This window comes from Chelonoidis abingdonii, chromosome 4 (assembly GCF_003597395.2).
Source record: "Chelonoidis abingdonii isolate Lonesome George chromosome 4, CheloAbing_2.0, whole genome shotgun sequence".
Classification (NCBI taxonomy): domain Eukaryota; kingdom Metazoa; phylum Chordata; order Testudines; family Testudinidae; genus Chelonoidis; species Chelonoidis abingdonii.
The window spans coordinates 48,182,025-48,195,519 of record NC_133772.1 but is presented as its reverse complement, the minus strand read 5'-3'; the positions used below and the strand labels follow the sequence as shown (position 1 = coordinate 48,195,519).

General features: G+C 38.5%; 1 protein-coding gene across 38 annotated transcripts in view; it reads right to left on the bottom strand.

The window, feature by feature from the left end:
* SOX6 (SRY-box transcription factor 6) overlaps positions 1–13,495 on the bottom strand; it is a 473,353-nt gene that overhangs the window by 23,063 nt on the left and 436,795 nt on the right. The gene's annotated exons all lie outside the window — the stretch shown is intronic.

Sequence of the window (13,495 nt, the reverse complement as noted above, 5' to 3'; positions counted from 1 at the left end):
GCTTGATCTGTGAGTGAATATGAGGCCCAAGGGCTCTCACAAAAGAATCTATGCAAAATGAGCTTCTAAAAATAATTAACAATCACCCAACCTGTCTGTCCTGTGTTCCACAAGTGCAGGAGTATGTTCAACATACTGTACATTACAGAAAATGCTTCTGTTTGCAAAAGGTGGTATAACCGGAGAGCAAAAATTCTTAATGTTCACTGAGGCTATAACTAAGGCTTTAATGATATAAAAGACACAGATGTAAAATGTGGTCTTGCAGGTTGAAACCCAGAACAATAACAATATTTCAAACTGCAAGTCAGCTCTAAATAACTTCAGCCTGTCAATCAAATATCAAAAATCTCTTTCACCCACAGACAGAATTTCAACAAGTTTTACAAACCACATTCTTGTTTTGTGCTGATAGTTACAATAACGAGTGATCCAGAAAACAAAAGAGAGACTATTCTGGAATTTGAAGAGCAAAGGATATGGAAGACTGTAAAGTGGTAGGGATTTTAGTTCTGGTTCATAGGGACAATTTACTCATCATTATCTAATAAAATCCCTCTGCAAAATAATATGTACAAAATACATTACTAACTGGGGGAAAGTTAAAACAATTGTGTGTCTGTGGTGACTAATGGGCCATTCACCAGTGTACTGTTCATAATACAGTCATAGAATGGCAGTTTGACTTCCAGAATGAGGACTTTGGTTGTGATTCAAAATTTTTACAAAAACAAGATTTGGCTGCCCTATTGGCTTAGTTGGCAGGGAAATCTTCTCCTCAGCCCAGCAGAGGCTGGGGCTATACTAGAAGTGACACTTTCAGCTTCTGAGGGTGTAGGGCTGTTTTGCTTTCCAGCTCTTCAGCTTCTGTTGGGCTGAGCCATGGATGAGATAATATAAAACACAGAGCAGATTGGACAATGGTGATCACTTTTTGTACTGCACAGTGTTTAACTCTTCCGGAGGACTTAAATTCAGGATTAGCGTAGGAAGACTATACATGGTCAAAGGACAGTAAAAAATGAAGGGGAAGCTAAAATACTATGGGCCTGATCTGGCCAAGCACTTAAACTTTAAAAAATCTTCTACAACCAGATGAGGCAAAGTGTTTTTCTAGGGGGATAGATAGGGGAGAAGGAGGGTGCTTTCAGTGGATAGGGCTGGGAAGAAGTTTAGTCAGCATCTGGACAGAGGAGAGGGTGGGGAAAAGTATTGCCATGTGAGTGGGACGTTGGGGAAACTGTACGGTAACTTTGGACATATTGTTTTTTGTTGTTGCCTGTATCTGTTTGTCTGTCTTTACTTTTAGACTGTAAGCTCTTTAGAGCAGGGATGGTCTTCTGTGGCTGAAATCATGGCTCTGTTGAAGTTAATAACAAAACTCCAATTGACTTCAACATCTCTCTGATCCTTTATAGCTTCCAGGTGCTGCCCTGCCCTGCCCACTTTTGGGGCAAATAGAAGACTCTGGTGGCCACATCATAAAATACTTCATGCCAATATGAACTACTAGTGTTGCTATTGCTGGTTACAGGAATGACGCTGAGGACTGAATGGGCATTGAAACTGGAATTGTACACTTGTTCTCAGAGGTAGATCCCTTCAGAATATGCGTAAGGATAAAATAGGATAGAGTGAAAAAAAAGACTTTGCAACTCTCTGTTCTGCATGTCTTCTGTGGAGAGAGGATGGCAGCCTCCAGTACAGCTTGTCTGATATTTTTAAAAGCATTACAAACAAAAACACATCTGAAATTAATGGATGGCCTAAAGCTTTAGAGAGTTGAAAAATACAACAAATACCTTTCATTGAATGAATATTTTTAGATACAAATTCATACGGCTGATTCTGCAAAATGTGACAAAATTTTCTGCTTGATAGAATATAAAGACTGATCCAAGTTAGGTCCTAGGTTTATAGACATGTTTCTTATCCCTTCTCTGCCTTTTTACCTCTTTATTTTTTTTATATCCCAATCCACTCGTAGATGACACTTTACTACCAGCAAGGAAGGTAGAGAATATGGGCACTTAAAGAGCCACTGTCAAATCCTACTTCCATCAATTGTCTGGTGTGAGATGCTCTGCAATGCTAACAACGGAACAGAGAAATCACTAGCCCAAGGAGTGTGAGGTCTGTAGTCACTCTGAGGCACAGGTATCCTGCATGGCAGTGTCTGGTCACCAGGCTGCCTTCACTCCAAATGCTAAACAAATATTATTCAGCTGGGATTCTAAGATCCAACATTTCTCATGAAGAGTACTTGGAGCCTGGAAGGGAAAGAACCTGAGGAAAGTATGACTGATTTATTAAATTAATTGTAACATTTTAATAGGATCTAAAATATTTCACCTCCAAAGACATATAAACATGCTAAGTAAATGCTAAGAATTAAAAATATACTGTAGCAGAGGCTAAAACCCCTCACTTATATTAATGCAGCACTCAGTTATGATATTGTTAGCAAGTGTTACTGCAGATAATGCCTCTATTTTCCCTATTAGAGACTCCATTCTCTTTAAACATCAACAAGAAGAACCAAAACGGAATTCCCTAAGGTCAGCTCTGAGGAAACATAAACCTCTAATTCAATAACTCCGCTACTGCACTGAAAAAGGCCTTATTATTGCAACATCCATATGGAGTCAATTGGACATTAATGACTAATCAATCCCTCCCTCTTCTATTCTACTTATAGTGTCACAAACCGTGTTTAGATTAGCCCATTTCCTGCTTAGGATCGCTCAAGATGTCTTTTGTTCTTTCAGGGCTGGCCTGATGGAGGCAGCTTAAACAAACACACGACCCAAGTGGCGCAGGAGTTATAAACTGCCATATGTGAATGAACAAAGGGGCCATACTAAAGCCTTTTGTGGTATTTGTTAATGTTTTTCATCTGAGCTTAAAAAGACCTAATGACTTTGTGGTGAGCTGATGCATGTGGCTCGTGGCTTTGCAAAATGAAGGAAATTCTAAGCCAGTTATATATCAGCATATATTTTCCAAAGTCCCTTGTTTTCAGCTTTGGTGACAGTGAGTTTCCTTTTTATTACATTTGCTTTACATATGCAAACAAAATGCCTTATCTTAATTAAAACATAGCATTGATGCACTTGAACACCTACAGAAGTTACATGCTTTTTTCTCCATTAAAAAAATGAAAAGTAAAATATCATTTTTTGTGTGTAAAATAAAATCGTTTTCTAAGTTTTATCAGTTGTAGCAGTTCACTCAGCAGTGTAAGTGCTGATTTGTGACTTTAATTTAAACTCAAACAATATTTTTAAATAGGCTATTATCACCTCCACAAACAGCAACCAGTTTTGTCCAAATCCACAAAGTTCAAATGAATCAAAACCCTTAAATGCAGCTATTTTCTTGATGGTTTACACAAAAAGTTTAGATTACTTGACCACATTTTATGGCAAAACTAATCCTTATTGAAATGTGGCATGGTACACACTCGAAAACAATGAAATCATCTATTAAATAATACAGAACTGTGTTAAATTATTGTACAGAGTCTGATTTAAGCCCACAATGTAAGGTTATTTCTAAGTGCCGTAGCACAAATGGAATGAAAAATGAGACTTTGAGGACCCGAGAAACTTCTAGGTACAAAGAAGGATGCTGAAGTAGCCTTGATTTTATATTTTTGGAAAATAAATTAATTAACTGTAATAAAAAGTCTTTGCATTCACATAGCAATTTTCATTGGAGGAACTCAAAATGCTTTACAAACAGATGCAAAAGCCCCCTCTTGAAGTAGGTATCATTAAACCCATTTCACTGAGGGACAAAGTCAGAGTTGCAGGTTATACCATTTGCCCAGTGCCAGTGAAAAAAGTGGAATTCTCAGTCATCAGGTCTACATATTATATACATTGCCTCCCTATTGATATCATTTTTTGCATTTCACTTTTATTTTGAAATTAAAGTATTAACTGTCACAGATTAGATATGCAGGGAGAAGCAGTTTATAATGCCTGTTATTATTACTATTATTAAAAGGTATACAACACACTCCTCTGATATTGTAGTTTCTTTTTTGGAACAATTATGATGACAACTAAGTGGCATTATTGATATTATACCAATCAGTTTCAAAGCCAAAACAATACTAATTCACATGAAAGGGATATTTTATTTGATATCAGATTAGATCTTTAAGAGCCAATATATCATCAGTGGAACTGAAACTAACATGATTTCAAACACCTCCTGACATGATGATACCTATATGATTCATAAAGCATGATATTGATTTTTAAAACACAGGGACATATTTTACAGTCTTTACTCAGGCATGATATCAAACAAAGTTTTGCCAAAACTAGAACCACCATATTTGGACCGGTTCATATCTTGGCCATTATTTATTTTATTTTGTTTTATTTTAAATGGAGAACAAAGAATGACAATTTACCTAGAGAATAACAGAAGCACAACTTCAAATTTGACATATACTTCTTTTTAGGTAGAGATGAAGAAAATAAGGATCTGAAGACCGATAATAAGCAACTTTTCTTGCCTCTGTACAACAAAGATATGACTTCAAACAATTAAATTACAGCCTGGTTTATAAGGAGATATTCTGGGTTGACTTACTGGGAGAGAAGTTGTATGCAGCGCAGATATAGCCATCTCAGTCCCAGATATTAGAGAGACAAGCTGGGTGAGGTAACATCTTTTATTGGACCAACTTCTGTTGGTGAGAGAGACAAGCTTTCGAGCCACACAGAAATTTGCAGTACAAACTGCCTAAAGTCATGTTCAGTGTGGAATAACTGTTGGTATCAAAGAAACTCTGAAATGCAGAGCATTCCTCCAAAAGATTTTAACATCTATTTTGGAATCATTACATTAATGGCTCATTTATAGCATTCAATCCACAAACTGATCTGACACATCCTAGCATATATCATAACTCAGTGTATCAATATCAGTAATTCTCTTCTATCCAGTGTTTGCTGTTCTTACATATTCTGTCACATCTATAATTAGACTGCAAGAACCTAGAAGCAGAATGTGTGTGTGTCTCGTTTCTTTTTTGCCTAGCACATTTAGGGGGTAGTAATAATAATTATAATAATCAATAGTATAATAGATAAACAATAAATGATGATGAAGGAGAAACAACAGCTGTAGTACGAGGGTATGAGCTCAAAGTTAACACATATAAGAAAATATTTGGAAAACTCATAGGAGTAATTTTTCAAATGGACTGCACCTACATGTGGGTGAAAACAGGAAAATGCTCTTACAATTTGGGTAACTGCATGCAAAAATACCCATTTGCCATTCCCTGATTTGTGTTAAAAAATATGGGATTTTGCAGTATAATCGGTGTCCATACAAACATTGCAAGCTCAAGTTTGCATGAGCATTTGAAATGTAACCTGTGATCTGTAGTTAGATGCTATATTTAAAATGTAATAATTTAATATGTTCAGGAACTAAGAATGACACTCAAATACTCCAAACACACATTCATGTCTAACTGCTTAGAACATTAAATTTAAAGAAACAAAGAAAATTCTGTACTCTGGAAGCAAAATTTCACCTTGGATGTGCAGATGGGGCTAGATGCTCAGTGCAACTCAGTGGTGGAGAAGGAAATGGCTATAAACCAGCTTTCCATTTCTAAGATCTTAACACTGCTGGAGAACAAAATGACCTATACCATAATTTAGAGCAGTATAAAGGCAATGCAAGCTGGAGTGGCTCTGTTTGGACAATTCCAGGGGCCAAAGATTAGCCAAATTACACAGTTCTTCATCCCATCCCTACCCTCTTACCTATGCTCAGAGACAGAGAGAGGTAGTATAAAGGTGGCTTTAAACCACCTGAAATTTCCCCTTTGCTGGAGGAATTCTCAGCTACCTGTGCGAGACAGCTTTGAGTTCCTTTTGCATCACTGGAGCAGCACAAAGAAGATTTAGGCAGGGCTCAGCATCTGGCCATAGGATTTCTACTGACGTGAGTGGCAGCTCCTTTCAAGAGTAATTTGGCCTTCAATGTGTGAAAATAAATGTTTTAAACCCTGGAACTACTACGCTTAATTTTTCACTCTCATAACTTAAAAATAGGCTGAGCAGACTCACTGCCTTCAACAACTGTGACAATTTTCTCATGGGCTGAGACTATCTGTGCAAAGCCTCAGCCTCGAGTTATTTTTTACAGCCTTGTTCTAAATTCCTGAAAATAATGGTTTACTATATAATGGAAATTGTGACAAGCCCTTAACTATAACTGTGCTAATGGGCACCTCCATATAATACTCAGAGCATTGTAACCGTGGCTGTATAACATTAGCAATTCTACTATAATCCTTTTTAACATAAAGGTGCTATTACAAAAGAATCATTTACTGCAGCACAGAAACAGCAAATGAGAAATACTTATGCTTAGCAGTAGGAAAAAATACAAGACGACGGCTGAAAATCCAAAGGTAATACTTGTGTAGAACTGCCAGAGTTATAATTCGGAAAGTGAGAACCATCCTGTATATTAAATATTATTGTCTGGAGAGGACTAGTTTTCAATACAGTGGGAAGTCAGTCCACACCCTGCATCTCAGATTATTCATCACTTGAGGTGGGAGTTCCCCCCCATAAAACTGTATGTGGGGTTTGGCAGCAACCTCATCCATAAAGCAGCTGCCCTCAGGAAAACAATGGGAAAGTCCTTTAAGATTGAGGGCCCAATTCTCATGTCATTTGCAGGCATTTACACTAGCGGAACTCCACTGACTTTCATGGAGTGCTTCCCGATTTACACTGCAGTACACAAAATCAGACTCAGAACCTAGATCTCGGTCACCTCGATGCTTTCCCCTAAATTCCCAACATTATTAGTTAATCCAGGTCAATTAGGCCCATCATTCAAATTTTAGATATAATCTGGTAGATGTCTAAGTGCTACAAATGGCACCCACAATTATCGGAGGCCTCCTCTTAATATCAGGCCCCATAACTCAGAGAGTAAGAAATTATTTCATCTTGAATTAATAAAGGCACATTTGGGGGAATATCATTTATCAAAGACAGATACAGATAGTACAGGGGACAAAGCATTTAAGGTTTGAGCTTTCTGTATTCTCTCTGGAAACACTTCTTTGTCTTCAGACAGCTTTCACCATTTCCTGATTTTAATCTTTCCTTTCTCAACTGCCATAGCAACTATTACAAATATTTATGTGCAATAAATACCGGCATGGAGAGGCATTCTTTCCACAGTATTTATGAGGCACTGTCACAAAAGTAGACGATGCTTTGTCATGCATGTAGTACTTGCTGTTTACACCTTAGCCTAGTAGGGTGTTAAAGATGTTACCTCACAGTTTTGGATTGTGTTGGCAGGCTGCCAAGATTGATCTGCTTACATTAAAAAAAAATCTGTTTCCCTTACCTCTCCATGACAGATCCAAGTCGACCTTTTGTGGAGTTAAAAAAAGATTTTTTTCACTTGTGGATTTTTGCTGCCCACCTTTTTGCAGGAAAGGTTGCTTTATTACAGGAAGGTTGCAGTGGGCATCATCTCAGTCAGCATTAACAGCATGTTGGAACTTAGGGATACAGTCAATGTGTCTTTTTAAGAAGTTTATCTGATCTTTATTTAAGAGGTGTGCACTTTACATATCATGACCCTGAAGTCTGAAATGTAAAACCAGGACACGTGTCTCTGTGTGTATTTGTATGGGTTGTGGAGGGAGTAAACAGTGGGGTTCTGAAAACTGAGGAGCAAGCTGGTAGTTGGAGATACAAAAGGTGCCTGTTTCTTTTTCTCGTTCCTTAGTTCCCAGCTTTCTTCTCACCACTTCTCCAGCTCCCTGCCACACTCTGACTTTCTCCCAGGAAACTCACCAACCTACCCCTCCCTCCTTGAAGCTTGCAGCCTCCCTTTCGTTTCCACAGTCAGCATATTCTTTTCCCTCACAGGCATATTACCTATTCTTCACCCCCATACCTGTACTAACTACTACTGCTGCAACCATCTACCTGATCCCTGGTTTCTTGGGGACTATACCTGCATCAAACCTAAACATGGTACATTTCATTCTTCACCAGCCACTTACTCTCTGAATTTGTCACCCTACTCTGCAGTGACTGTGCCCCACAATCAGTAACAATAGTGCTGATCCCAAGTCAAACACCAAATCAGAAGTACTAAGCTATCATGGTTTGGGACGTGGTACAAGAATCTAGATAGAAGCCATATAGATTAGATAGTCACTGGTTGAAAAGGACCTACTCCATTGAGAGTGGAATTTTCAAAGGAGTCTAAAAGAGTTAGACACTCAACTACCTCAATGGGGTCTCAGTTCCTAACTCCTTAAAGCCCCTTTGAAAATTCCAGCCTGAATGAACAGACCCTGCTGTGTCTAGCTGCAGCATGCTTGTGTCATAAGATAAAAATGGTACTTTTCTTTGCTTTAATGCAAAGAACATTTGCATTCATCACAAAAAGTAAGCTTCTATCAATAATGTGATACTCTACAATATGTTCTCTCCAATAATATAATCAGTTTTCTAGAACATATCTGTTCTTCAGTTCTATCTATTTAACCACTTCTATTTGACCACTATTATTTTTACAGAGCTCAGTACTGAAGAGCATGCTATATTATGCACCCAGGCTCTCTAGTTTCAGCAGTACTCCAGTGATGAATTCTGCAGCAAACTAGAAGCTGGATATTCTATGGAAGCACAAGATGCACAGAAAGACCTTTTAGGAAAGTAGATCTTTTTAAACAAGTGTATTATTTTTAACGTATGCTATAAATTTAAAACCCAAGTGATTGTTTTTTCCATGTATTTTTGGCTGCTTCCTAATTTCCATTCAGGATTCAATATTGGTGTGTCATAAAAACTGGGGACTGGGGAGTGAGAGTGTGGGGAAAGAGGAAGAAGGGGCTCCAATCACCTTCTGGTGGATGGGGGCCTCTGGTCCCATCTTTCTGGCTGCCAGGAGGAATGTGGAGAACCTAAAGGGAAGGGGACAAGCCGGTCCAGGCATGTTCAGAAGGGATGTGGTAGTGAGGGGAATGTTGACAACTCTTGGTAAGTTGTTTCCAGGCTGATCGTTTGCTTCCTGAAGGCTGAGTATCCTTGTGAGAAGTCTAGCTAGCTGGCATGTTCCTTCTCATTGCTATAGAGCATGTTCACTGAGCACATCTAGAATTCCCTGTAAAGATGAAGAGGCAGACAAACACTAACTGCCCAGAATCAGCAAAGTTGTCACAAAAAAGGGATTTCTCCGATGAAGAGGAAGGTTTTGCACAAATTGCCCCAACTGGCAAATTTTGAGGCCACGCATGTAACTCTCACATCTCTGATTATATGGTACAAATAGATACAGGATCTGACAGTTTTCATAATTGTTCTTTGCACCAATATAGTACACTTCATGCAAAAGTCACCAAAATATTAAGTAATTTAGCTTCACAGTACTGCTATGGGGCATTTATGTATAATTATTCTCATTTCACAGATGGGAAGACAAGACACAGAGACATTACATCACCTGTTTAACATCAGACAATGGGTCAGTGGCAGAACCAATAACACAATCCATAAATTGTTACTCTGAGTCCATATTCGAATCACAAAAAATGCACTCCCTTTAACAGAAGGAATTCTTTTGCATGAATGAGGATCACATCTCCAAAGGGACTTGAAAGAATGACCTTCAATATCAAAAGGAACAACTTTTCTACCTGAGCTAAAGTAGAACCATTCACTGTTGACAGAAGTACTTATATCTTTTCTGCAGGCCTCCATCCCCTAGAGGGCAAGACCCTAGTGCATTTTCTGCACATTAACAAAGCACTTGACCACAAGCCTGCAAATAGAAGGAGCTGTTCCAGTAATGAGTATACTGGGCGTACATACTACATTAGCAGGCACATGTACCAAAACATTGATAAGAGGACTTGAGCCAAGAGAAGATTCTCAAAACCTAACAACCTGTATTCACAGAATAGGGAACTGATTTTTACAAAAACACAGAATCATCAAAAAGCAGAGCTGGATGGGACCTTGAGAGGTCATCTAAGCCAACCCCCTGCAGTGAGGCAGACCCAGGTATACCTAGACCATCCCTGACAGGCAATTGTCTAACTTGTTCTTAAAAACCTCCAATAGTGGGGATTCCACAGTGTCCTTTGAAAGATTATTTCAGTACTTAACTATCATTATAGCTAGAACATTTTCCCTAATATTAGTCTAAATCTCTCTTGCTGCAGATTAAGCCCATTAATTGTTTTACCTTCAGTGGACATGGAGAACAATTGATCATGATCCTCTTTATAACAGCCCTTAATATATTTGAAGACTGTTATTTTGTTGCTCTCCTCTGGATTCTCATCAATTTAGTCATACTTTTCCTAAAGAGTAGCACCCCAAAATTGGACACAGTATTTTAGCAGAGGCCTTACCAGTTCTTTGCAGAGCAGAACAATTACCTCTCTCGTATTACATATGACACTCCTGTTAATACACTCCAGAATTATATTAGCCTTTTTTGCAATGACATCACACTGTTGGCTCATATGGCATTTGTGATCCACTATAAACCTCAGATCTTTTTTCACAATCCTAGTCCCTAGTTAGTTATTCCCCATTTTGTATTTTCCCTTCCTAAGTGAAGTACTTTGCACTTGTGTCTATTGAATTTCATCTTGTTGATTTCAGACCAAACCTCCAATTTGTCAAGGTCACTTTTTATGCCCTCCAAAGTGCCAGTAACCCCTCCCAGCTGGGTGTCATCTGTAAATTTTATAAGCATGTTGATGTTGATGATGCTAGTCACCTTGATTTCAAGGACAATGTTGACAATCACTGTTTGTACAGACCAATTTGGAGAGAACAACTTTTACTGCACTAGCCACAGAGCCATTTGCCTAGCTGTGTTGATAGAACTGCACATTGTTTCTGTGTCTGGCGCTGTGCCTTCAGCTGCTCAACCCGATTCTTCTCATGATTCCCTTACAGTGCAGGGCCATGCAATATGATCACTCACCAGCTGCTCAAAGGTCAGAAATGTTAGTTTTGAGCAGATTTTGACTCATGGTGCCTTTGAAGCATTTCATCTGTCCTCCACGCTTACGATTGCTGGAGCTTAATTCAGAATATAAGACTTGTTTTGATAAACGGGTCTCAGGCATACAAATTACATGGCCAGTCCATCTCAACTGGGTGCAGATCAAATGAATCTTGATGCAGACCAAACTTTTGTATTGTAAACCCAGTCCTGCCATTTGATGCCCAGCAACTGTTATAGGTGTCGCAAACGGAAACTGTCAAACTTTTAAATGGGTCCATGTTTTGCACCCATAAAGCCGTGAGGACAATAGCATTACGGATTTTGATTTTTGCCTGTAGGCAGATTTTATTTTGCTTCCAGTTCAGTTAAGTATACTCCCCACTTCATTATCCATGTCATTAATGAAAATGCTGAAAAGTACCGGACCTAGAACAGACTCCTGAGACTCCCCACTAGATACATCCTCCCAGTCTGACAGTGAACAACCAATAAGAGCTCCGTTGAGTATGATCTTTCAACATTTATGCACCCACCTTATAGTAATTTCATCTAGACCATATTTCCTTACTTTGCTTATGAAAATATCATGTGGAACTGGGTCAAAAGCTTTACTAAAATCAAGATATGACACATCAACTGGTTCCCCCATATCCACTAGGCCAGTGAACCTGTTCAAGGAAGAAATTAGGTTGGCATAACTTGTTTGTGACACATGCATGTTGGCTATTACTTATTATACTCTTACACTCTAGGAGCTTGCAAATTGATTGATTGTTACATGTTAAAACAGGGTTCAAATATGGCGGCTGCTGACTCATACTCTAACACAGTTTGTCCAGCTGCTGTGGGTGGGGGAAAAACTGTGTTAGAGCCATACTCAAAAACAGCTGTCAGCTTTGTCTAGCCTCAAACAGAGTTTGGTCCTGTCCATATTGGCTAGTTGTAATTCAGTACTGCTAATCCCCATTGTTCAAAAATCATGAGTCAGGCCCCCAAAACATGCTACTGGGTTAGAAATCATGAGATTTTAATTTAAAAGTGGCTCATTTTATTTTTCTTCTGATTTTTGAGCCTTTAGGTGGCACTCAAATCACTTTTTAAAGATTTTCCTACCAACTATGAGGGCTAGAAACTTCCCTTTCTATCTTTTTTTTTTAAATGAAAGCTAGGATTTACAGATAATAATATGATTCCAGGAGCTTTAAAGAAACCAAATAATTCAAAAGCTGGCAACACCATGTTTGAATCCTGTATGAACACCATTTTCAAACATAGTTCTCATTTCAATGTAGACAATATATAAAGCAATAGCTCTATCACTTCATCAGTTGTTAATAGTGCTAACTTTTATAGCCATTTGCCAGGCGTTCAGCCAGAAGAGGGCAAAACCATTACAATGATTGCAAATTTTAAACAACAGTTTTGTACATTAGGTCACCTCTGAAAGGTATGTTTGCTCTGTGGTAAGCACAGTTAATTTCTACTACCATTTACTGAGAGGATACAACACCATTAAATCTTAAATTTAAGTCTGCAAAGCTCTCCCATAATTTGTAATCTCAAGCCAGACAACTGTTATGAACTTCAAGACTTATAATACAATCACTGCCTCTAAAAGAAGATAATTATAACTTCTTGAGTTTCTGGTCAATGAACCAAGTATTGCAGGCACTCCTAGAACTCAAAGAAAATATGACACTTGGCTTTCACATGCCAGGTTGATGCCATATTGGAAGCACTGTATATTGCTACAGGTATAATCAGTAGAGAGAAATCGTTGTCTGATATTATTACACTGGCACAGAGCAGAGCACTATGGATAAAATGTTTCCTATAATAAAAGTTTTTCCTTCAGCTTAAAACATGATTGTTTTGAAGCACAAGGGGACTATATTTGGAGTTCTTGGCTAAGAAATTTGTCTTTAAAAGGTCTATGATTAAAAAGTCAGCATTTTAAAAACCTAGTGACATTTGATAACTTCAAAGTTTTAAAATTCTGTTGATGTGAGTAACGGCTTGAAAGGATATTACTCATTTTCTGAATGTGAAATTAATCAACAATAACCCCAGTCCATCAAATAATTAAAGGTTCACTTCTACCGACTATTTAAAAATAAATATAATATTAAAAAACTGGTAAAGTGATGAAATATAGTTCTTTAATGCAGTCTTCAAAATGCTACCCACCCCCACACTGAGTGGGGGAAATCTATGGGGCTGGCAACATAAGGGGGCAGCCTCAGCAGCAAGGGAGGGATACACTCGCTAAGAGGCTCCAGGTACTTACTCCCCACCTCTTGGAGTCTCTGGCACCCCTTGGCCAGCTAGGGAGGAGGAGTACTGATTGTCAGCATTCCACAGCTCCAGGATATAACCTGGAGCACATGGGCAGTGGATGGAGCTCCACTTCAGGGAGGCTAGCCCTGGCTCTGCCCTTTCTTCCCCCTCC